Source organism: Macrobrachium nipponense, chromosome 25, assembly GCF_015104395.2.
Source record: "Macrobrachium nipponense isolate FS-2020 chromosome 25, ASM1510439v2, whole genome shotgun sequence".
Taxonomy (NCBI): domain Eukaryota; kingdom Metazoa; phylum Arthropoda; class Malacostraca; order Decapoda; family Palaemonidae; genus Macrobrachium; species Macrobrachium nipponense.
In genome coordinates, this window is record NC_087214.1 from 6,237,983 (window position 1) to 6,252,679 (window position 14,697).

Here is a 14,697-nt window from a genome sequence, read left to right on the forward strand (position 1 = left end):
GACTCTTAAACGAAGGTTTGAAGTGCATCTTTGCTCAAATAACCTGGGACATCTGGACACCCAGTCTTGATTATCTTGATGATGAATTACAGTAGCATATCTTAGAAGTGTTAAGAATAATATTTTTACCAACAAATGTAAAATCTAGCGTTTTTGTGGTCAAAACAGCGGATTTTCGCAATTTGGCTGTCGAATTTCAGTGTTATATATTTGGCAACACTTTTCTCCACTGTCGGCTCTTTATGTACGTCAGTCCCGCCCCACTTCCGTATCTGTGCACTGTAATATTACTAAGGGATTAAGTTAATCCCTTAGTAATATTACTTTTGTATTATACAAGGTTAGGTCATAGTAATGCTAAATATTTATCATACAAGGAATTGCACCCAGTTAAGGCTTTGAAATTGTAATGGTTATTGGCAGAGTTGACCTACTAGGTACTTCATAACCTCAGCCGGCAGTCCATGATGGGACTGCTTAGTTTAAGCTTAAACCAAATATCATCATCCCAATTCAACATTGTATTTTGTAAAGTTTGCTGCAATAGGTTAGTGAAGTTTCATTAGTTTCGGTCTGATGAAGCCAGTGGCATGCAATCGTGTGATAGCCTGGTTGGTTAACAGAATGCATATTTGGGTTAGGTACACTAATGTAGCCTAGTATGCGTTAGGTGCAAGGTTATTTTATTGACTCCTATCAAAAATAGTGTATGTTGCAATACTACCATTTTTCATTGTTGAATTTTTTATTAGTTAAGGTTAATATGCATGAGGAAAGCAAAGGATAATATATTTTCCATTACTGAGATATTAATCGTCTTTGTTTCAATGGCCGTGTCCACGACGGGGTTGGGGGGAGACTAAATATGTAGGTTGGATTGTATTGAAATTTTACCTAAAATAGGTTAATAGGAAACTACCCGGTATTTCCAAGTAATTGTTCTGCATCGGGTATTTCCCTGGAAATTTACTTTTTCTATAGTATTTTGCTTGCTTATTAAGAATTCACTGATTATTTTTGTCTGTCAACAGTAATTAACCTCAGAACTGATTGTTTTGTATGGTGGCCATCGTGAAATGCTAGCGTACATGCACAATGTTACAGGGGAACATTTGGTAAGATGTGGAGTTTACTCCACCTTGGGTCCGGGGTCCCCGTGGGGCTGGTGCCCCCTCGCTAAGTAACATGGCCAACTAGGTTAGGGTTGGCTAGGGCACGTTAGGTTAGTTTGGTTCCTCTTATAATAGGATTCCTTAACCAATCCCTTCTTGAACATAGGGCTCCCTAATGGCTTTCGTATTCACGGAACCATTCCTTACAGTCCGTGCAGAGTTGTTACTTAGAAATACAGACTGCCCAGTTGTTGCTTCAGAATTTGGATGTTGCTTATTTTACAAATATACTCCATCATGAATGACTGCAGAATTGTCAGTAGGTTAGTCTACGCTTGGACTACCAAGTTAGTTAAAGCTCAGAAGCACTCAAAAACTTACTATGCCCGTGAGGCCTTTATATGATTGTTATATATAGGTTTACGATGGGGGTTCCATTCTTGAGACACATCGTAAGTCGGAACATCATCGAAAATCGCCAAAAATCCTAAGAAAACCTTACTTTTAATGCTTTGGGTGTATTAAAAACTATATAAACTGCATTCTTATTGTGTTTTTCATAACAAAAAAGCTCCATATATTGATTATTTTGTCTTTTTGGAGTCATATATCTTCTGTCGGATAGGTGTCATAAGCGTTGTAACCCTGGAAATAATTTCTGATGAATATAATTGAAAAGTATCACAACCTCAGAGCGTCATAAGCCAAAACCTTTGTAAACCAGGGACTACCTGTATAGGCTTGCCAGAAGAATAAGTTGTTCATGTATTTGGGCAGAAATTGTTCTCGGGTGTAGTAATTTAAAATCTCACCAAACTTATGAAACATTTTTTTGGCTCCTTACAGGAGTGCATTTCATATTTTAGACTGTTGTTGGCCCCTACTACCTTAGCTATTTGTTTCCCAACCTTTCGGGTATTATAGTTATGTAGAGATCCTAGAGAGACACTGGAGGTTTGAGGGTAGGTAACCAAAATTGAGTGAATTACACCATGTAGACAATGCTTACGTGCATAAACCAGAAAAAAGTGGTTTGAAAACTGCGTTATTAAAGCCAGTTGCAGGGATCCATCCAAACATCACTCTCCCTAACCTAACCTAGGATGCCAGGTCATCCTGGCCAGGCTCTTTACCTGCAAACCTTACCCAACCTAGTGTCAAAAAATCATTTACTGTCTGTGTAATAAATTTTTTGGGGAGGGGGGGAGGAGGGGGTATTAAAGCAGTTGAAAGATGCTGTAAGTGAAGTAGTGATAACTGGGTAACTTTATATCTACACATACATTATGGTCTTATAATGTTCTTAGTCTGCCAGATCTATTCAGAGCAGGATATTTAGACTGAAAGTACAACCATTTTTACCTCCTTATCAGGACTGCTTTCATCGCCAGGAATATGGACATGTAACCAATACATACCCAAGGGAGTTACAAACGAAGATGTATACATATATGACCATTCCGGACGATAAAAGCATGGTAAATTTTGAAAACAAACTTCACTGTATTAACTGGAGAAGAGCATCTTGATTCTTTAAAGAGGGGTTTATAGGCTTAAAGATCTAAAGAACCAAAAGTGTGAAGGAGAGGGCCAGCTTATTTTGCATCCACTAATTATCTCTGCTGAATTTTGAATAAAAGGTTTTGATCTTTTAACAGAAGTAAGGGCACGCTATCTCCTCGGATGGACTGATAAGTCTTTGAGACATCATAATCCTTGTAACTGCAGCTTCAAATAACTGTAAAAGATATTGCATAGGGCAGTACGAGTAAATGTACAGCAATCCCATGTGTAACCTCATTATTAGGTCCAAGATGTATTGAGTCTGTTTCAAGTGTGAAATATCTAAATGTTAGTTTATATATTCTTTTTTGCAGATATGTAAATGAAGTGTGATCTAATCTGTATTTTTTTTACAGATATGTTGAAAACATGCCAAGGAAAGAAGAAAAGAGGCAGGAACAATTACTAACGTTTAATTCTAATCCTAGTTCATAGCAAGTATTTAATAAAGGTAAGGGGTAAAAAAAGAATTAGGAAGCATTGCAGCCCTGGAATTATGGCTGGGTAGTATGTAGTTTCAAGGCTTTTTGTGAACTCAAACTTTTCACAATACTATCTTTGCAAGCTTTTTATGAGAAAATTTAGGAGGCGAAAAGTAAAAGCAGGTATATGTGCAAGGTTGCCTACCATGCAAATGATTAAGTTGGGATTGTAAGTATTAGTAGCGTATTTTGTCTTGATTTTCCATCACAAAGCCCATTTTAGTTTTCTGTAAAAGAAGACTATTGAGATGGCTATTTGTCTCTCCACCCGCACTTTTTCTGTCTGCCCTCAGATCTTAAAAAATGGAGGCTAAAGGGCTGCAAATTGGTATGTTAAAGGTTAAAATTAGCCAACAACACAGGCCATCACCAGGCTTTGGCTGAAAGTTTCATGGGCCATGGCTGGGAGTTTCATACAGCCTTATACACTGTACAAAAGAATGGATTGTACTGAAGAAATGTTTAGTGTTTTATAGCTTAACAGCTGTTAAGGATGGCATCAGAAAGTGGGAAGTTTATTGCTTAAACTCAGCTTCAAAAGACTTGACAAGATATTGCTGGTTACAGCATAAGTTAAATATACAGTAATCCCTTGTTTGACCTTATTAAAGTTATATTAATATACATTAATCCCTTGTTTGACCTTATTAATGGTCCAACACAGTTGCCAGTGTATCCAAAGTGCTTTATCTTGAGTGAGTGAATATTGTAACTTATGGTAGGCTAACCCAAAATTCACAGCCTAAGCAGAGTCTGACTGTGATACATGTAAATAGAAGGCAACATAGTTGGTTGTCAACCATACAACCCAGTAACAAAAAATTAGAGGATTTGAGAAAAATTAGGCTTCTGGGGATCTGGCCATAACCTGAACAGAAGGTTTGAAGAGAATGTGGCCTGCCATAGGGTTGGCCATACTAGATGTTATTGACTAGGTATTGTTGATAATCCTAGTTTGGAAAACCCAGTGTCTCATGAGTAAATTCTGGTGCAGTGTTTCAGTTTTGACTGGTTAAGGAAGCAATACTATTTGTAAACATATCTGAGAAATTTTAAATAACATTGTAGTTTTAGACAACCTTATGGAATATCTACAGTATGTTAGGATGTTTGTACATTTACTTTTTATAATATTCTCTGAAAACTTGATCCCTTTAGAAAAATTTAAATGAAAAAGGTGCATTTGGCCATTGGTTCTAATTGTTATAGTCAATCTGGCCAGTCTGTGGAATCATAAACTTTATAGAATGAAGTGAAGTATATATACATTGTAGTAGTATACATTAAGTGTGTAAATGTGTTTTACACAGAATGCCAAGAAAATGTGTGCCAAAACTCTGATAGGCTAGTGTAGCGAAACAGCAACTGTATTTGCAATGAAGTACCTGTATCATCACATGACAAAGCAGTCTATAGGCAGTCATTTTGATATAGTACATATATCTATACATATTATAAATACTGAGTACAATTAATAAAATTACAATGGCAAGATAAGCCACTGAAGATAAATGGCAAGGCGCAAGAAAGTGTAATGCAACTGATCTAAGTTAGACTCCCTTTTCTTCACATACATAATTTTTTTATGAATGATACAGTATTGCATCATAGGCCAGCCAATTATGCAACTCCAAACAGATTATTTTAGTGAAGAATTTTCAGTAGTATGAAGCAAGTAACATTCATGCCTTATGGTAAAACTTGAATAACACTACTGAACGACTAGAGAGCCTGAACGATTGCGAAGACAACTAAACAAACATTCAAAATACAGAAAGGCATAACAAAAGTAGACAGTAACCTATTTACATTAAACAAAAACCAGACGAAGTAATGGATGGAAACTAGAACTGAAAAGATAAAACACATCCCATTGTGGGAACTCGATCTCTACAAGATATGTGACAAATAGAGTAAACTGCCACCAGAAGTTGTAAACAGCAACAGTGTGGAAGAGTTTAAAAGAAAGTGAGACAAAATCATTAGGACTCTGTGAATGAACAGTAAAACTTGCTCCAAGGGATAATGAGCACACGGTGTCTCTTTGGATAGATTAATAAGTCTTTGAGATCTCCTAATCCTTGTAACTCCCTGTAGCTCTCTCTCCTTCAGTACTGACAACATGGAAAGTATTATTCAGTTAACTGACCTGGACAACTCCACGTGCTTGTTTGAAGGTAGTATTCCACGTTGCTGTGGGTATTCAAGAGGCATTACTATGCCACCTCCGCACATGCAAGTGACCCTGTGCTGACATTCACAGATGTTTGAACAGATGAAAGCATGGCAGTGTCATGGGTTATTTGGAGACGAAGTGAGACATATTAATTTAGATAACTGATGTGGAGATTAATGGGTGTGGCAGCTGAACAACAGTGGTTGATGTACTTGGCATTGGTTGTGATGTAGTATGTAATTTGGGGTACCAAATTACTTGGATGCTATGTGGGACCAGCCCAGAAGTGATCTTCAAGCCTACCCTTGACAGTAGGACTGCTGTTGCTGAATCCTGATATGTGTCCTTTCAGTTTGAAGGGAGTCAACCAAACCATAACATAGCTGTTTCCTGTCAAGATTGTGATGGTCGAAAAACTTCTTGAGTGTGCTTCTGAGGCATTGCTGAATCTGGTCATTACAGTACTAGCAACATAGTCCCGGTTGTCATCATTATCATCTTGGGTAGTAACAGTGACCACCTCCTTTTTGAAGTATTGAATGTCTCCCACCTTGAGCCCTAGGCCTAGAAGATAAGTTGTATCCTCCTCTCCACTATACAGCTTATACTAACCACACTCTTGGGCTAAGAGCAGAGGCTTTATTCCAAAAAAGTCCCCTGGTTCTAATTGTGGACTTAGGTTCTATTTTATAGTCCGTATAGTCCATTCCTTAAAGATAGGTTCTATTTTATAGTCCGTATAGTCCATTCCTTAAAGATATGTAAGCTAAGCTCTTACTCCTCCTCATTTGCAAACCCCTCCATCACTACATCCAGGAACCTCGATAGGTAATGCCTCATTGCTTCAACAATATCATCATGGTCGACTGCTTGAAGGACAGATGAATTAGAAGGCAAAAAAGAACACCTGTCCTTTGCAGCTTAAAGTACGATGGAAGGCATGTAGCAGTTTTGCAATTGGTTATTGTAGCATCTCAAACTTCTCAGCAGCCTTCTTTCATTTTGGTCCTGCAAACGATTACATCTGCCGAGTTATGCTGACACTACCAAGGGAGCATAACTCTGTCCATATCCTTCTATAGTATTGGGCAGGATATTGTCTTTCACTCAAGCTTCTTAGGTGCATGCAAGATAAAGTACAAATGCAGGTGTATGTGCATGTTTTAAGTGTTGACATTACGAATTCAAGCTTTTTCTTCTGATATACCTATGCTCTAATCAAGAACAGTATGACTTTTGGAGTGATCTTCTGCCAATTAAGTAGATTTGATGATTTTTGTCTGGAAGGCAGGTAAATAACTATACCTGCGGTGTTTATTTATGAATTTACTGTTTATCTAAACTTAATTGAAATGCCTAGGTTTGGTGTGATTTGTTTACGCCGTAAATGCTCTTGCATCAGGATTTCCAATTATGGGGTTGGGTATACAAGTTTTTGCCACCTTTCACTTTCTACCTGAATTCCCATCAGATGGTTTCTTGGTTTCCTGGGTCATCCTGCAGGTTTTTGCCCTGCTACATCCTCATCTTTTTTTTTTTTGCTGGCCAACTGTTTTTCGTCCCTTGTCATCATATGTCTAGAGTCTAGACCACCTTGGTCCTTAACAGCAGTCTTCTTTATCCCAGCATCTTGATACTGTCTCCAATTCCTTGTTCCTAACATTCTTCTTCCCGCCATAATTTGATGATGAATCTTAAGGTTCTGTAGTTGCATCTTTTCAGTTGCTTCGTATCACTGTGCTTATGGCTGAAGTGGTTCACTTTAAAATTTACTCTTTATTTAACCAATTTCAGTTTACCTATGTAAGAATTGCCAAAAATTTGAGCGCCATTTCTATGTAATGTACAGTTTTTGTCTCTATTTATACAATAAATGATACTACAGTACAAATATTTTAACCTAGAAGTAAAGATACATTTAAGTACCAATCCGAAAGCTTCGCTGAATTTCATTCACTCACATCAGTGAAATTCTTTTTCCATTAGAATGTTTTCAGAAAATGGCAAAAGAAAAAATCCCACTTTTTTTTTTAAACGGTGGTGGTAAGAAGTTTAAGTAATGCTATTTCACATTAGGAAAAGAGCCAGAATATTTCATAATCAAACATTAATGTGCTTACTCTTATTTTGAAATAGAATGATATACCATACACTACACAAGTTGGTTTGTCCATAATTAAAATTACATAGAATTGTAAGTCATATAAACATGTTAGTTTTATATAATTTTTGGGTATGGAATTAGCATTGACTTATGCTTAGAGAAATGAGATAAGATGCATATGCCTCAATATCATCTTCAGTTTCCCATTATCTACCTTAAAGAAAAGTCCATAAGTTGGAACTAGTTTGAGATTTTGAGTGAGATTTCGTAATCACAATATGGTGTTTTCTAGCAACCAAGAGATAGCAGGGTGCCATGAAATAGGTTCACAAAATTGTATATAGACATGGAATTTTTTAGCTACAATACTTTAGAATATATTAAGTAGATGTGAAACTGTCCAAAGATAAAGTACGTATTTTAGGCGTAATGTAAGGTCTTGGCCTGCCACCTTTATGGCCGCGAGTTCAATTCTCAGGCATTCCACTGAGGGGTTAGAGATGTGTATATCTGGTGATAGAAGTTCACTCTCGACGTGGTTTGGAAGTCACGTAAAGCCGTTGGTCCCGTTGCTGAATAACCACTAGTTCCATGCAACGTAAAAACATATTGCTTGTGAGCCAGGTTTTGGGTATTTTGATAATTTATTTTAGATGGTCAGAAACTAAACCATTCTCATCGTCCCTGTGATCAAAGCAGTTTAATATATATGACTTCAGTTCATTTATCATCATTTAGTATCCATAGTTGTTCATATTTAATTTTCAGTCATTTTGCAGTTCATTTATTATCACTTAACCATAATTCATCCTTTAATTTTCATCATATTTCATTTTTTACTCATTTGGCATCTTCATGGTTAGATATGCAGAACAAGTATCAAACTTCTTACCCTTCCTGACCTAGTATGGGGAAGATTTTGCAATGTATCTGCAATATATATATTCAGTATCCCAGCTTAGGTCAAGATTTTATGAGTCAAATCTGAGAAGAGAGTTTGTAGTAATTTTGGTTTGACTACAGCTATCTCCATTTCATCCATGCTGCAGCTGCACTGTTTCTTACTGCTCTCTCAATTCTTACTTCGCTGTCCAATGTGTCCCCTAGGCTACAGAAATGCTATATTCTTCTAAGACGTTCCCATATAAGGTTCAACTCCCCCTTTCCCGTGCTTGCTTTTGTGATGCATTTAAAATTAGTTATCACAATTTTTTACTCTATGTATATATTGTCATTTTAATACATTGTCACACCATCTGTGACACTGTATATACAGAATTGTGTACTGTCCACACTTTCTCCCAACAGTAATGGCATGACCACTTTCCTGATAGTAGTATTATTTTCTTTGCTTCTTTTCCAGTCTCCATAAGCTTTGTTTGGCTTACATTGATTTTCAGTCCACGTTTTTAACTTTACCATCACTTTCTCAGATTATAGATCATCTGGTTAAAGCAGCACCCAGTGACCACCATTTCCGACATCTTTGTAAATTGTCCAGTACTACTATGATAAAGTGCTAAGGTCTCGGTGCTGATCCATGAAGGACACACTCAAGTGTTGTGTTTGAAGTAGAGTAACATTAGTTTTTTTCAAGATCCACACATGTCCCTTCCACTAGTTTTTATTTGTCAAGATCCACAAGTGCCCCTTCCATATTGCTTGGTACTTTTTCTGTAGATGTCACATTATAAATAATGCTTCTGGTATTTATCTCTCTAATATAAAGTCAGAATGACAATTGCTTCTCAGCTTTTCCTCCAGCATTTATTCCATTGCTAGAAGGCTTTTTCCATCCTTCTGGTCCTATCCCTTTTCTTTTATTCTGATAAGATGTGTGGATAATGGAGCCTCCTGCTTTCTTAAAGTTGTTTCATTATCTCTTCAGCTGGTATGCTCTCCTTCGGCTCTTTTAATATGTCTGCATGTCCATTTCTTGTTTATTTTCTTCTTTCAGAAGTTTTTGAAAATCCAGACTGCGGCCAACATTCAGCATATACCTTCATTTTCACTCATAATTTCTCCATTTTAATTTTTATATGTTTTGCCCCTTTTACATCTTTCCACAGTCACTGCTTTAATGAATGTTTTCCCCTTGCCGTTCCCACCAGCATTTTAGCCCCTTCCCTCTTTTTCATGTACTATATGTACGTAACATACATGTATCCTCATCCTTGCATGTCTTGTCTCACAGCTTGAAGGCTGCGTTTTTCTCTTTAGTTGCTCATTGTACATCGTCATTCCAGCAACTGTCTTTGTTTTCAAATTTCCCGTCACCTATTAACTTTTTTAAGCAGTCTGTTGTAAGCAGTCTGTTGTGTATGGCAAGATTCACCAAGCATGACAGTATTCTTCTTTTTGGTGATGCTATCCGTACTTTGTGTCAAGTGAAGAAGTGTATGTGTGTATGAGTGTGTGTCACAAATGAAGAAGTGTATGTGTGTATAAGTGGTTGTGTTTTTTTTCTGTTTCTTTTGTTTCTTTGTTTGTTAGTATATAAAGAATAGGCCAGGCAGTCTGGTGTACGTGTGTGTGTACGGGCTAAGAGAAGGTGCTATACGTAGGTTAGGGATCTTATAAACTGTTTGGCCAGTTTGAGCTCTGTTATCTCAGGGATCATTTCACGGTTCAGGTGATCTGGTTATTTTTGTTTTGAAGGCAGTAGTTTAAGTAAGTAAACAGCTTTTAGTGAGTAAACTACCTATAAAGGATCTCTTCTCAGCTACTTAAAAAATGTGTTAATGTACTATTAGAATATAACAAGTTATTTATATTTAATTTTGATAGGGAACTGAAACCTTTAGTGATTTTTCAGTATTTTATGGATTTTGCATATTCTATAAATTTTACATATTCAAAAGTTGTACTTTTCCCAGCAGAGTATGTACGGTATATGAAAATAGGCTTATTTATTTAGTTATATTTATCAGCAGCAAGATTGTGTAAATATTTATATGTTAAGAACATTAATAATTTAGTTTCCTCCCACACATTCCTGTAAGTATAAATGTGACGACACATTATGTGTTGAAGGGTAAGTTAGTTTGTTTGTATGGTGCTTTTACGTTGCACGGAACCAGTGGTTATTCAGCAACGGGATCAACTGCCTTATATGACTTCCGAACCAAGTCAAGAGTGAATTTCTATCACCAGAAAAACACATCTCTCACACCTCAATGGAATGCCGAGAATCAAACTTGAGGCCACCGAGGTGGCCGGCCAAGTCATACTGAGCACCCCAACCTAAATGCTATTGAAGGATAAGTAATAGTGTACTACTCGTGTTTGCAAAAAGCTTTTAATCCACTGCATATCCCACGTCCAGGTCTAGGTCTGCATGCATTCATTTTATTAATTGCATTAATATATTATGTAATTTTCTATGTTTATATTGTGTTCATTCTTAATTTTATAGGTCTATATTAAGTAAGACTACTTGTTGAGTTACACATGTTTTGTCCTGCATTTTTCATTTACCAAAGGTTTTCCTCTATATTCTTGAAGGTTTTTGAATTCCATTTATTTCAAATGAAATCTGTTACACCTGTACAACAAATCAAAATTGGAACTAAATTTTATGTGCATGTAAGGCTGTTATAAGGAGTGTTCCTTCTTTGTTGGTTTGCTGTTTTCAGTAAGCAACAAGTTTTGTGTATTTTGGTAGTTTATGTTGGAACTTTTAAATACAATACTTCGTTAAGGTTATAGATTTGTTCAGATAGGCTTTATAGTTGACTTGTAATTTTTCTAAATTTCCTTTTGAAGGTCAGTTGTATTTGTAAAGGCATGTTATAGAATTCCAAAACTGAGTAAGTCATCATGCAAAAGTAATGAGTAACTCCCAGCCCTAAAGAGAGTATTGTGAAACAAGGAAGGTATCTTATTTTTTAAAGGCTGTGCCTTATTGTCAGAACTCCTTTCACTTGGAATAATTTAACATCTTTGAGTTCTAATGCTATTTCAGTCCTTAGTCTTTCATTTGGAATAATTTAACCCTTTTTTTTTAGGCTTTTGTCAAAACTATCTTCCTCTTTGTTTCTTTGTTCTTTAACTTTGAAGAGTTGAGCTAGTTTTTTTTTTTATGTTGTACACAGCTTCATTCCCATTTTGTTCTTGATGCTTGTCTCATACTTTATTTACATTTCCTTACGTACAATTAAAATTTCCATCTGAATTTCATGGCATGGTAGAGATAAGTACAGGCCTCTTCTCCTTACTAAAAAAAAAATACCCTTTTGAGTGAAGCTTTTGATTTGCGCTACTAGTCGTAGGGTGTCTGTTTTCCATCTCATAGTTCCTCATGAAGACAGTTCTGGTACTGTACTATAAAGCATCATAGCTCAGCTTGTCTTTCCCTATTATCAGGTATCTACTAGGGCTTCTGATCCTGTTTCCATTATTATAGGCTTGCTGTAGACAGTCTGGAGGAGTAGTGCTTTGAAATACGACATTAAATCTGTGCAAAGGATAATGGATGTTTAAAGAAATAGTTCCACCATTTTACATTGCTGACTCTTATTTGTATGCAGTTTGCTTGGCCTGGCTGGGCTAATATAAGTGTCCTGAGTAAACAGCCAGTCTGTAATTCTTAAGTTGATGATGGTAATTGGTTGTTTGGCTTTACTTTATCTCTCACAAGATATGTATTATTAATAAATATTGACTTGTTTCAGGTGTTTCATGAACTGTCTTGACATGTAGAGAATGATTGATGTTTAAGCCTATTTTGAATGGATAAGTCCTTAGATTTTATCAGTAATAAGCATTGCAAGAGGAGATTATGATATGATACTGTTCAGTAAACTCAGAGATTGGTATAACACTACATCCAGTATATTCAAATAATCTCGGTAGGTACGTATATTCAAATTTATCATGTTAGATATATGTTATATGTAAGTTATCAAATGTGTAATTCTGTACATATAACAAGTTTTAGTATATGTCATGTGAGTTTATCAGACCACAATCATTTTGTGTTGTAAGTGGTGACAGTATTTTACAGTGTAATATAAGCTTGTTTTCTCTCAAAGCATGAGAAAGCTTAAAGTTTCAGCATTTAAATATTTTTGGTATGTTCGATGGAAGCTGATCTACCAAGTTGTAGCAGTTATGTCACATATTTACAAATAACCGTTTCAAAATTTTTGGTCGGAAACGCAAAACACAGTTGCAGTAGAGGTTGTTATTTGTCTCATCTATTTAAACAAGGTTTGTGCTGTTAAGCAAAAGATGAGAACTTGTTCATTGTATATATACATGAACAAGGTCGTCTTTAAAGTACTAGGCTGGCCTAGTGGAGTATAATTGACCCTTCTTTCAAGTGCTAGGTTAGTCTAATTGACCCTTCTTTCAATGCCAAGTTAGCCTAGTAGGGTACAATTAACCAGTGTCTCTTTGGGTAACATTTAACAAAGGTAACAAAGCCTTGGTTAAAAATTTGTTGTTGATCTTATCTTCCATAACTTTTATTCATAGCAGACTGCATTTTGCGTAGTATAAGATACGTTCAAAATAATCTGAAGTCTTGTGGATATTTTTATACTACGTAGTCTGGTAAAGGTATTTTATGTTTTAAAGGTATAAAATAAGTGTCCTTTATTTTGCCCACATTTCAACAGTAAAAATTTGTCTATTTTTCAGATCAGCTTGGGCGGGTGACTACGAACTGAGGAGAATGGGAGAGTACACCAGGAGGGAAACCACAGTGAAAAATACAGGAAGCCTGGTATGTATTTGGAAACATTTTTTTAATTTTTGTCTGGTCCAGAAATATATCATACTCTTACTATGTATATCTTTTTCTGTGCATTTTACTGGTAATCCAGGGCCTGGTATGTATTGGTTTAAAATTATCTGAAATTTGTGTCTTGTCCAGAAATATATCTAATACTTATATGTCTTAATGCGTGCATTGTCAGTTGGTAGTCTATCTATACAAAATTTGTTGCCTGTATTCCAGATCAACAAGGCAGGATACAGAGAGTACAACAAAAAGAAGAAAATGCAGGTCAGTATGGGAAAGAATATCAGGAGTGAGACTTTAAAATAATAAATGACAAGCCCGTAATCCAGGGCCTGCATTATTTTCTTACTGGACCAGACAAATTTTTTGTTTTTATTTTGGGGGTTGGGAGGGTGAACAGCCACAACCCACTAAGAGGGTTATATGATACATATCTTAAAAGAAAATGTGGTGGTGAATTTGTTAATCTCGGATTTTTCCGCTTAGAGACACGAGGGCTTAGTGACAAGCGCTTGATTCCCCCCAAGCTCGGCAAGATATATAATATTATTATCTTGGGTTTTTCAGATCATCTTGGCAATTCAGGACCTCTTTTATTACATTTGTGGACTAGACAAATTTTAAGAATTGGAACGACTATTTTTTAGTGAATCTACAACATTATAATGCAAAATAATACATCTGTGAAATAAATGAAGTATTTATTTATATACAAAATTAACCAACCTTTAACCAAGACAAACCAACAGAATAAAACTTGGGTTAATGAGATCAAAAATTGTCAAATGAAAAATTTTTAAATTTAATAAGAGGCCAAATTTTTTAAGCAGGAGCCTTAGCTCTAATTTTTGCCCAAGCAGGACTACATACTTAGGATCTTTTATACCTACCTCCTCAAAAGCTTCCTGCAATCTCCCTCCCTAATTGTCCAAATAAACAATGCGATGCTCTCCTCCCCTCTTTACTATAAATGCCCTCTTTACTAGATGCTCTCCTGCCCTCTCGCTACTGTAAACGATACTATGCTCTCCTGCCCTCTTTACTAGTACATAGTAAGTCATCATGAGAGTTTGTTGGGTTCTGAATATTAGCTATAATAATCCACAGTACCTCTGGCCGTCATCCAGTGCAGTGCCACTTTGCTTAAGACTTGCATCAGACGTAATTCTTCACTTTAGCAAATTTCGAGATCGTAAACTCGCTACTTCTTTGCTCCACCAGAAAGCCTGGAAAATGTGAAAAATGCATAAGGGGTCAAGAAATGTAAGCAGTTTAAAAGTAAAAGTCACTTTAAAGTAACTTTTTGAAACTACGTTGACTAATTAAAAGTAATCTTCATGTACAAGATTTAATTTAATTTGTTGGTACAAATTCAATATGCTTTATGAAAACTTAATTATTTGCACTTATTTAATATGCTTTATGAAAACTGACTTTAGAATTAGTTGGAATAAAATCTACTTTATGAAAACTGACTTTAGCATTAGTTTGAATAAAATCTAACTAGTAATTGC

At 35.9% G+C, this 14,697-nt stretch overlaps 1 long non-coding RNA gene across 2 annotated transcripts; it reads left to right on the forward strand.

Annotated features, from left to right (window-relative positions):
* The first annotated feature begins 256 nt into the window (after positions 1-256).
* Positions 257-13,869, forward strand: LOC135199141 (uncharacterized). Of its 2 annotated transcripts, XR_010310921.1 has the most exons (5): positions 257-340; positions 3,032-3,126; positions 13,081-13,165; positions 13,400-13,447; positions 13,751-13,869. It is a non-coding gene; the product is annotated as an uncharacterized LOC135199141 (long non-coding RNA). The 2 variants fall into 2 exon arrangements; XR_010310920.1 differs by having other exon boundaries at positions 13,400-13,841.
* The last annotated feature ends 828 nt before the right edge of the window (positions 13,870-14,697 follow it).